Raw genomic sequence first — 11,179 nt, 5'->3', positions numbered from 1 at the left:
TTCCGTGCCCAACCTTTTTTTACTTACAAAATCGTCCGTAAGGTTTAACTTAGTTTTAATAAAATTTTAATTTTTTTACCAAAGTACCCCTAATTAAAAAATATATTAAAAAAAAGAAAATGAGTTAAAGTGCTAGGGAAGGGAATCACACTGGGGGGTTTCAGGGAAAAAGAGGGGCAAGGGAAGGTGGGGAAGGGGAGGGGAAGGGAATCTGCTGCTGCTGCTCCTCGTCGTTCGCTCCTCGCCGCTGGATCTTGCTGCTGCTCCTCGTCGTTCGGTCCTCGCCACTACTCCTCGACGTCGATGCCAGCAGATCTACGAAGGTGGATGTCGCGCACCACTCGCCATTTCTGCTTCTCCTCGCTCGGTCGCCGAACGTTGCTGCTCCTTGCCGGTCGCCGCTGCTCCTTGTCCTCCTCGCCGGTCACTCGCCGCTGTTGTTATTCTTCTGTTTCTGTTTATTATGTTGTTGATTCTAATTCCATTCTGCTTCTGCTTCTACTTTTATTATGTTGTTGATTTCTTATTATGATTCTTTTATATTGTTGCTTCTGGTTGCTTCTACTTCTGCTTCTGGTTGATTACATTGTTTCATTGTTGTTGTTGCTATTCTTCTGCTTCTACTTTTATTATGTTGTTGATTTCTTATTATGATTCTTTTATATTGTTGCTTCTGGTTGCTTCTACTTCTGCTTCTGGTTGATTACATTGTTTCATTGTTGTTGTTGCTATTCTTCTGCTTCTACTTCTGGTTAATTATATTGTTTTATTGTTTTATTATACAGATTTGTTGATCAATTATCCATTTTTTTAATGTTTATTACATTGTTTTATTGTTGTTGCTTCTATTTCTGCTTCTGCTTCTGGTTGATTTTGGAGAAGAAGGAGAAGGGTATTTTGGTCCAAAGGATGATTTTAAAACTAAATTAAACCTTAGAGACAATTTTGTAAGCAAAACAAGGTTGGGGACGAAAAAAATTTTCAGCCCCTAATTTAGGGACCAAAATCATACTTAATCCTTTTTTTTTTATAGTGCTATACATTGGCATAATCATAAAAGAATTAACTTTACACAACTAGAAAATTGCTTAATACAGACAGATTTGATTTATATTACAGACGAATTTTTAGTTACCGACGAAACTTCGGACAGATTTTGTTCCTCTGTAAAAGCCTCGTCGGAAATTATTTACCGACAGATTTTTTTCCGTTGGCAAATTACCAACAGATTTTTACCAATTACCGACAGATTTTTCCTCTGTAAATTTTCCCCTCCATTTCCCCTCGCGTCAAACTTTCCGACGGATTTTCTGTCTATAACTAGAGACAGATTTTCCGACGGATTTTCCGTCAGTAATTAGAGACAGATTTTCCGACGAATTTTCCATCGATAATTAGAGACAGAATTTCCGACGGATTTTTCGTCGGTAATTAAAGAATTTATTCCTAGCATGCACCTAGTTTACACACGAAAAAAGATGGATACAGATAATGAAATACTTCTCGAAGCAAGGTTCATTATGCATAAATTGTCGGAGGAAATCACCTTCAAAATGGCAAATCTTCCATCCTTTGATGGCAAACCAACTCGAATGACCTTGTCAAAACGACCCTTCCTCAATAAAATGGATACAGATAATGAAATACTTCTCGAAGCAAGGTTCATTATGCATAAATTGTCGGAGGAAATCACCTTCAAAATGGCAAATCTTCCATCCTTTGATGGCAAACCAACTCAAATGATCTTGTCAAAATGATCCTTCCTCAACAAAGCGGGATCAAGAATGTCTAATCTATTTGTAGCACCTATCACAAGCACCTGAAATTTAAGTTTAGAATATCAAATAACATCATTGTAACCTGCAAGCCAATTAAAAGCATACCCCTATTAAAATGGATATTTGTAGAGATTTTCAGTCATGGGAATAAAAATGAAGATCTATCAAGTTCCTAAGGGGATGGAAATCCACCTCTTATAAATAAATATGGATGAAGGCAAAAGAAAAAGATCCTTAACACGTGATGCAGCAACCCCTACAAACATATGGGAGAAGAACAAATTAAATATTTTTAACTTTAAAGATGAAGACAATTTTTATGCATTCAATATTCCACACTTCATGGGTATAAGTTTCATTTATTTACAGAGTAGAGCATATGATCTAGGTACAATCACAACCAGCACACTCTGATCAATGTCAGACCTGCACGCACATTTAGATCAAAACTGATATGCCTGTATCTTAGGAAAACCAAATGAGTGCTTAATTTAAATTTTATCTACATCCTCATTCTCCTAAAGAATTAAATTATTTTTAAATTTGAAAGTTGAATAGAAATTATATTCCAAAGTTCTACTTGCTACTTTCTATAATGCGGGTGAATATCTTTGGAGAACAGGCATCACCTCTACAAAATCTGTGCCATTTTCCACAAAAAAAGGCAACCCTACTTCCCCAGCAATAGCTTTAGCCAGTAGAGTTTTACCAATTCCTGGAGGTCCATCGAGAAGCACACCTTTTGGAAAATAAATTCCTTTGTCTTGAAACTCCTCATCATTCTTTAAAATTTGTACAATCTCTCACAATTCCCTCTTTATATATTCCTGGTCAGGAAAATCATCAAAAGTGACACCACTTCTTTCTTCTGCAGATATAAATTTAGCCCTGGGCGAAAAATATAATAATATAACAGTTTTACTAATTAATTACAAATCAAAGTGGTAAATGAACTTAGATTTTTTAAGTTTTACTATCCCATGATTCCTATCTAACTACATCAACTGTAAAGAGGTACCATGGCCTAGTTTTGAAAAACAAAGCTAAAGAAAAAAAAATCTGTATTTGCACATGTTTTGAGTGCTATGCTTGAGTGGCAGGTATTTTACCTTGATATCACTTGATATGGCATTGAATGTTCCTTCCCGCTGGATTTCATATGTTGTAATATCTGAAACACTCATCAAATTAATTGTGAAGACGCCATCTCATCCAAACTGCACAATCAGAAAGAGACACCATGACATCTCAGCCAATTAGCAATGACACTCTGACCAAATAATTCAGCACAAAAACAGGACAATTATGATGCCCAACAGTGACCAGGTAAACCCATCCAAGTGTTATACACCTGAAATCCTCCATATAAATATACTTAGGAAAATAATTAGTCAAATCAATACTACATAAGATACATAACCATAACCATTAACCATATCAAGGAATATAATTTTGAAATGGAATAAAATATTCGAAACACCTCAGAACTTTCTACTTGTTCCCATGTATGCTAGTGGAAACATCTCAAAGTTAAATATTATGAACAACCATTTTCGTTTTTAGAATCAATGTAAGTTAGAGCAGTCCTCTTGTCTAACATTATGATACATGGAAGGAGGAGTAGTTTTTTTCTTCTTTATATTCAGACGATGTTTCAAAATGGTTTTTCTTGCTGAGGTCTTTTTACTTAGAATTTTTCATATATGTCAAATAATTAACTAATTAACAAACACCAACGTGATTAAGGTATGAGTTAGGCATTTATCTATCTCTTCAATTTCTTCCAGACAAAGTGGAGTTGGCACTACTTATTATTTAGCAATACATACAACTTGTACAAAATTTTCTCAAAGGGATGTTTGAACCTGATCAGTAGACTTATCCTTAATCCTCAAAACCTTATTTTGCAATATGATCCCCGGATAGAGCCCATGCAGATCACCCAGGGTTGTAATAACCATTTGCAAAACGAAGCAGATGAATGTAAGAACAAAATGGAAAAAGAATGTTGTATTTTAATCAAACACAAAGAGGGCATAACGAAATACCTCACGTAAGGAGATAGATTATAGTCTTCAAAAATACAAATGCCAAAGCATTGATGGGTTGGGTGGCTGCAACAAACTGATAGAAACAATCAAACATAAATATAAGTCTCACAAATTTAGGGTGCTGAAAAGATTAGATACCAATGTACACGAAATAGACTTACAAGTATTCAAATTTTTATGAGGTGGAGGACATCAACATCTCTTGTAAATAGTTTAGCTCCAAAAGGAAGTCCTGCACTAAGAATGAATGGAAGAGTCAATCCCAGAACCAAACCATCTGCAATATAATTGTTTGTTAGTCTTACAGCTAATTTAATTGAGCAAAGATTAGGATCTTTTTTTTTAAATAGCAATGTAAAGAACCTGTAATACTCGAGCTGCCCAGCAAACATAGATTTGGCATTATGTAAACAGAGATGTATGAACAAAAATACATTGAAAGTAGGATGAAGTAAAAAATAGTGCATTATGTAAACAGAGAGGTATCAACTTGCCTAGCAACAACAAGACCATCGGCAATGAACAATAAAACAATAATCAACAGCGTATGAATAAATAGACCTGGAGATGACACACATGGAAAAGTTATTGATTACTTCATTGACATTGTCAGCCTCCTCTCACCGCTTCTTTACAAGTTCATATATTTCTTTTTTGTATCTGGAAGAGAAAATAAGAAATAAATAAATAAATAAATAAAAATTTTTCCCAAATAAGAATAAAAGAATTACTTGTGACATTTGTGGTTGCCTTAGATTTCTTTAATTTTCACATGACCATAACTTGTTTTTTACGGACATGAGTTATTAACATTTGATCTAAATGAGCAAATGTAAGTAAAGGGAAATTTATTTTAATCTTAAAAATTAATTAACCACATTTAATTTCAAATTAAAGAAACAAAAAGTTTTCAAAGAATAAAATTCCACTAAATTTGAAGGTAAATGTTATTCTCTTTTCTTCACATATTAATGGGGTAGTCTTTTAACTTCTTTTTTCACATTGTTTCTGTTCCTATTGCAGGTTCCCATACTTCTTGCCCTCATTGATAATATCAATTTTTTCCTTTCTGGTATTAATTATCTGCATCTGACTTCCGGTAATTTTATGAGGACTCAACTTTTTACCATTAAGATCAAATGCTTTTTTTACTCAAAGAATTCACTTGAGTACTCTCACAAGTATATACTACATATCAAGGAAGAAAAGACATGAACTGTAACTTGGTGGTGGAACTGGAAGAAAAGGTACTGTCATTATCATCTTCATCACTTGCATTTTGCAGGTAGACCTCATCGTCGGTGGAATAAGGTTCCTCAACTGACTTGGTTTCCATTTATCAAAAGCTGTAATTGTTACAAGAATAAAAATAACACGGTTTTGCTACAAAAAAATTTCAGTTATTGGGTGAGACATTTATACAAACAGATAGAGTGCAATGTTAGCACCACAGTTGTGAATGTGATACATACGCTAATTACTACTTCTCTACGAGCTAACACTTCACAAGACAAAATCATAAATATGGAGTTATAACTTAAAAGGTTCCAAAACCAGAAATAAGGTAACAAATACAGCAAGTATAACAGAATCCTTTATAATTATATATATAAATAAGGTAACAAACCTCAAAGCTTGAATATCATCCTGCTCTTGTGCAGTAGATCTTCGAATTGCCTCTTCTATAACATAAAAATCAAACACAAACGTACATGAAGTTTACATAGATAGTTGTCTGTGAGAATTTGTCTCTGTAAATCTAACAAGCAAGTAACCTCAAACAAGAATAACTACCAGCAAGAACTTAACATCATTTGCTTAGGTAGGTAAAAAAAAAGAAACAAAAAATAATACCAACACGCCACAAACAGCAAAGGGAACTTTAAAATAATTTATAATTCATCAGAGGCAGCATAGCATTTAGATATGACAGTAGCAAAAAGATAATTTTTCCATGTAAATCTATATTCCAAACAAAGGATTTTTAAAAAGGACTTTCATTTAGTTTCATGTGGGAGTCAAGAAAAAACAAGATACTAGAGCATTTGCTAAATGAGAAAAATCATTTCTCGAACAAGTGACCTTCCAAGTCATAACTAAGAAAACCTCAGGTCACAAGTTCAAATAGAACAACAAGGGAACACACAATAAACAAGTTTCAAGAGCACAATGACAAAAATAAATATTAAATACCCTTGGCGAAGGCAGAACACAACCATCCACTTGAGTAAAGCCAGTGTTATAGAAATCCCACAATTTTAAAACATAGGTTCAGAACCATAGTTGCTGATTTTTTTAAATTAAAACTCTACTTAAATTCTAAATTCCCAATTCTAAATCCTAATGCCTAATCCACTAATCCTAATCCTAATTTCTAAAACACCCACACATGTATACCCCTTTAACCACCTGTCCATTCTTCAATAAGCCACAATTTACTCTTTCTTACCGCCACACCGCTTTCCCTTTCTTCTAAAATGCTACCATACAGCAATAGAAATAAAAAGCAAGAAAGAAAAGAGAGAGATCTGAGAGTGAAGCTGTGACAGGGAAGGGAGAAGAGGAGAGGGAGGAGCTGCGCCACCACTGCGGGCCTTGGGCTCGCCGTTCATGCCCGTCACGTTGTCGCCCAGCTGCGTCCAACCCACTCCCAGTAGCCGCCATCGTCGCCAACAACAGAGGAGAGAGAAAGAGGCGAACGCGAGGAGAGAGAGAGAGATAAGCCGTGCCAGCCCCTTGCTGCCATGCCGCATCGCTGTCCAAGGGAGGAGGAAGGCCGCGCAGCTATTGCGAAGCCACCGTCTCCGTTAGTTGCTCAGCCTTGTCTCTGATTTTGGTTCCCCTTTTGTGTGCCGAAATCGCTGCTGCCGTGATGGTGGCCGTGGGGTTGCATGTGCTTAAACAAAGCTGTTACTGCTGCTGCTCCATTCCTCTGTTCTTTTCAACTTTTAGTAAGTTGTCCTTGTTCCCAAACCCTCATTATTACCATTCTGCTTCCATGGTTAATTGAGAATGTTGAGATGTTAATATGTTAGGGTTATGCCAATACCACTACAAATTGTTCGATGGCATTGCTATTAATGATTCGGTTTAAAGCTGTTGCTGCTGCTGCTGCTGCGAGTTAAAACGAAGTTGGAGTCACGCCTAACCTTGTGGGTTTCGACTAACTGAGGTAGGGGATTTGTTTTAAAAGTAAAGATTTTAACTTATGAATGCTACTAAAATTAAAAGAGTAATTGCAAATGGTTTATGGTTGCTTTGTGTGAATAATTGACGGAATTGAGTTGAATTATAACTGTAGTTGGTGATTGATTTGATGATTGTGCGTACTGAATGTTGTAAGGGATAGAATAAATGGTGTTACTTTTGTTGCTGAGCTTGCTGGTGTGAATTGATGAGTTATTATGTGTTTAAATGATGATGAGTGTATATGGAAAATTATGCTTGGCATAGTGTAGAAAAGAAAAGGTTTGATGATGCTTAAGTACTTGACATCGTGTGAATTATTGATTCTGGGTTCTTGGGCTGTGTTGGCAATGAAGACAATTTTGAATAACTGGAAAGAGGTTAAACGTGTGATTTTGGAAGGGTTATAAGTTCAAATGTGGTTTTTGATAAGTAAGGTTGTTGAAAATGCTTAAGACAGAATTTCTGCATACATGACAGTAGAAAGAATCAATTTCTGGGAGCATCTCAGGTCATATATTTGAATGAAACTATTTTTGCATGAAACTTTAATGTGTTTTGAGAATCTCATAAAAAATTCAGAATTTATTAATGAGTGGTTTGGGAGAAATGAATTTTTGAAGATTGATGGTTTCTGCAGAAAATTCTGTTTCTTTACTGCAGAAGCACCAACTTCCAACTCCCTTAACTTTCAATTATGGTAAGTATTTGAGCTGAAACCAACAGCATTTTCAATCTTCCTGTGTCCACAATCTTTATTTTAAATTTCATGTCGATACCCTACTTAACCAAGTAGATATGTTGAAAAGAGTATGGGTAGCTCACTGGATTTTGGAAATCGAATTCTAAAAGGCATGGCTGTGTTTCTCACTTCATAGCTTTTTCATATGACATGGTATTAATCTGGAATTTGATTCAATGAAAAGCTAAAAGAGTCTTGTTTGAGGTCGTGAATTTTGAAAGGCAATGGGTGAAAATTGGATTTTTAAGGAATTTATCAAACTTACTACTTCCTGCTGTTTTTCTGCATTTTCTTAGAAAATAATAACAGAATTTTAAGAGAGATGGTACAAGTTTTAATTGTAACCAAATTACCTCAACACCAAGTTTTGCTTTTAAACCAGTAGTACTATAACAACTAGGAAGGGTTTAAAGTTAATTGGTGATGTGGAGGTATGTATAGTTAAGCGGTGATGCGGAGGTATGTTTAATAATATGGTGATGTGAAGGTATGAGTATGTAATTGGTGATGTGGAGGTATAATAAAATGAAAGAAAATGAAAAGTCATGAATGAAATAAATAAATGAGAATTGTATGTTAAACGGGCCCTGTGCCAAACTGCTAATGCGAAATTGCCCGCCTAACGGATAGCCTGAGATTGCTAATGCGGGAATGTTCGCCTAATTGATAGCACTGTTCCTTACTGTGATACACATTGAACTGTTATTATAATGAGGCCTAATTGACACGGATAACCGTGATGCCAAGGTGTCTAATTGACACAGTAAAGGGACCATATTCGGGGTTCACTTCGAGTAACGTCGGGTTGCGGGTAGACAACCGACGCATGAGCTCATGGCCTGCACTAGGAACAGGCATGCATCATCTTGTTTGCGCATTTACATTTGATTGTGTTTGCTTTATTTTATTTATTTGTGTTTGTGCTGTTGTTTTCGTGATGTGCTTACGTGCTTTATAGATATTTTACTTGTTTGTGTTGTGGTCTTAATAATGTATTTAGGAATGATGTTTATGGATAAGGAATTGTTAATGTGATTGGAATTTTGTCTAATTAACGTGAATTAAAGGAAGGAACTTGAAACTATTTTAAGTGAAATTGTTTTTATGATATGAATTAGCTATTTGTATTTACTCTGTTTAGTACAGCATTCCTATTCCCTACTGAGAACTAGTGGTTTGTTCTCACCCCAAAATCTTCCACCCTTTCAGTGACAGGCTCGGAGACTCAGTTTGAAGCCGCGGGCGATTAGGAGTTTTATTTAAGTTAAGTTTATGTGTCGAGTTATTTTCATATAATTCCCTCGCCTTTGTTATTTAAGATTTTATTTTATACCGAGGGATAGGAATTGTATCTGAATTTCTTTTGAATTTTTTTTGTATAATATTTATCATTATTACTAATTAAGGGATTACTATTACCTGTGTGTTCTTTGATGAATGATTTTGATTAATGAGAAACAATATTTTCTGGCATTTTCTTAAAAATCGAAAAGCGGTATCAAACTAAAGGCTCAATATTAAATAGTAAATAAGGAAAACAGGTCAGTAACGCCTTGCTTTTGGTACGATCATGACGTGCTGAAAGTTAGGGTGTTACACTTAACAATCACAATATTTAATTGAATTACAAATTACTTGAACAGAGCAGAACAGAACAGATTCAACGTTCGTCCAAGCAAATGATAATAAGTGAAAGAGCCTTCGGTCGAAAGCAATGGCCTACCATGAATTTTAGGTCAAAAAAGCTTTGATTGAAAAAAATTCATCAAAATCAGAGTAAACCCGCAGATTCAAACGAAGCACAAAAACAGAGTATGATAATCCTAAAATTGGCACAGAAAAATTAAGCCCTAAGGTTTATCACGAAGAACAGAGTCACAAAATCAGGATATATAAACCTGAAATTTGAGATGGTTACAAGAAGAACTGAGAGAGCGAGTTGAGATTAGATGGAAGAGGCGCCAGAGGGAGCAGATGCGATGAGAGCGGCGGCAAAGAGTAGACGCGACGAGAGCGGCGGTGGAGGGATCTCATGTGACGCCAGGGATGATAGAGAGAGATTGTCCAACGCAAGTGGCGGCGGCGGCGGCAGCAGCGGCGGAAGAAGCAGAAGTAGCAGCCACGGAGAGAATCAGTAATTTTATTTTCGCGTGGATTTAATGGGTCCCTTGAAGAGGGTACCTATGTCCCATTCCAGTCTATTTCACGTGGACAGGTCTTCACTCGTAAAAATTTCACTCATCCCCATTTAGTTCCAAATTGCAAGTAATCCGGCAAATATCCATTTGACTAGTCTTTTTTATCATTTCAATTGCTAGCATTTGTTGGTTCGTGACGTGAAACTACTCTAGCCACTTAGTAAATTCCTAAATAACCAAAGTTCAAGCTATATCATTCTCATACAGTCACATGTATGATGTATCCTTGTTATAACAATATTAATCGAAAATAAGTGGTTAAACACTAAACGAGTCACATTTTTCATATATATAACAATGGCTAATATCACATATTATAACTTGTGAAATCATATTATAAAATATTGATAAGTTTGGACAACTTAAAAAAAAAAAAAATATTAAAAAATTTATGGTTGATTCATAAGATTTTGTTTTTAGAAATTTGTCTATAGTCTATGATTAATAATGGAATTACATATATGCTACTTATCTTATATGCATTTTATTTTACTTGATAGAAATTTATACTTTTTTTTTGTATCGATGATGTTAGTAACTATAGAGAGATTCTTACCATTAAATAAAACTATAGAAAAATTAAAAACAAATTTTGTTGATATTTTTTTGATAATTCATTTAATTTTTAATTTAAATTAAAATTAAATTATATATTCAATTTATATTTCTTAAAGGATGGAAAGGAAACATACAAAAATGGAAGGAAAGCACAAAACAGAGTTTTTGAAGAAACTGGCAGCCACGCGATCGCATGGGCGACGTGGCCGCATGCCAGCGCGAAAAGACATTGACGCGGTTGCATGACTGACGTGACCGCGTGACAAGAAAAACTCCGAATGATGCGACCGCGTGACCCACGCGGACGCGTGACAGAGGCCACACACCAGAAATTGCAGAAAATGCTCATAGCGAATTCTGAAGCCCTTTTTGGCCCAAATCTAAGTCCAGAAGGCATAGACCAGAGGTTATGAAGTGGGGGAATGCATCCATTCAAGGAGAGTCTCCAATTAGTTAGTTTTCCATGATTTAGATTTAGTTTTGAGAGGGAGATTCTATCCTCTCTCTTTAGGATTAGGATTTAGATTAGGATTCTATGCGCTTTTAGAATTATCTCTTTTTATCAGGTTCAATATTCCTTTTTATTATTTTTCCAATTTTATTTATGAATTCTTCTATGTTACAGATTACTCTTTGAATTAATGTTATTTGAGGTATTTCAGTTTA

At 35.2% G+C, this 11,179-nt stretch overlaps 1 long non-coding RNA gene across 1 annotated transcript; it reads left to right on the top strand.

Moving 5' to 3' along the window:
• Positions 6,340-9,313, top strand: LOC110268861. Its single transcript, XR_002357525.1, has 3 exons — positions 6,340-6,780; positions 6,865-7,001; positions 8,967-9,313. It is a non-coding gene; the product is annotated as an uncharacterized LOC110268861 (long non-coding RNA).

Source organism: Arachis ipaensis, chromosome B02 (assembly GCF_000816755.2).
Source record: "Arachis ipaensis cultivar K30076 chromosome B02, Araip1.1, whole genome shotgun sequence".
NCBI classification, from domain to species: domain Eukaryota; kingdom Viridiplantae; phylum Streptophyta; class Magnoliopsida; order Fabales; family Fabaceae; genus Arachis; species Arachis ipaensis.
The sequence above is the reverse complement of the archived record's forward strand: the minus strand, read 5'-3'. Positions and strand labels throughout refer to the sequence as shown.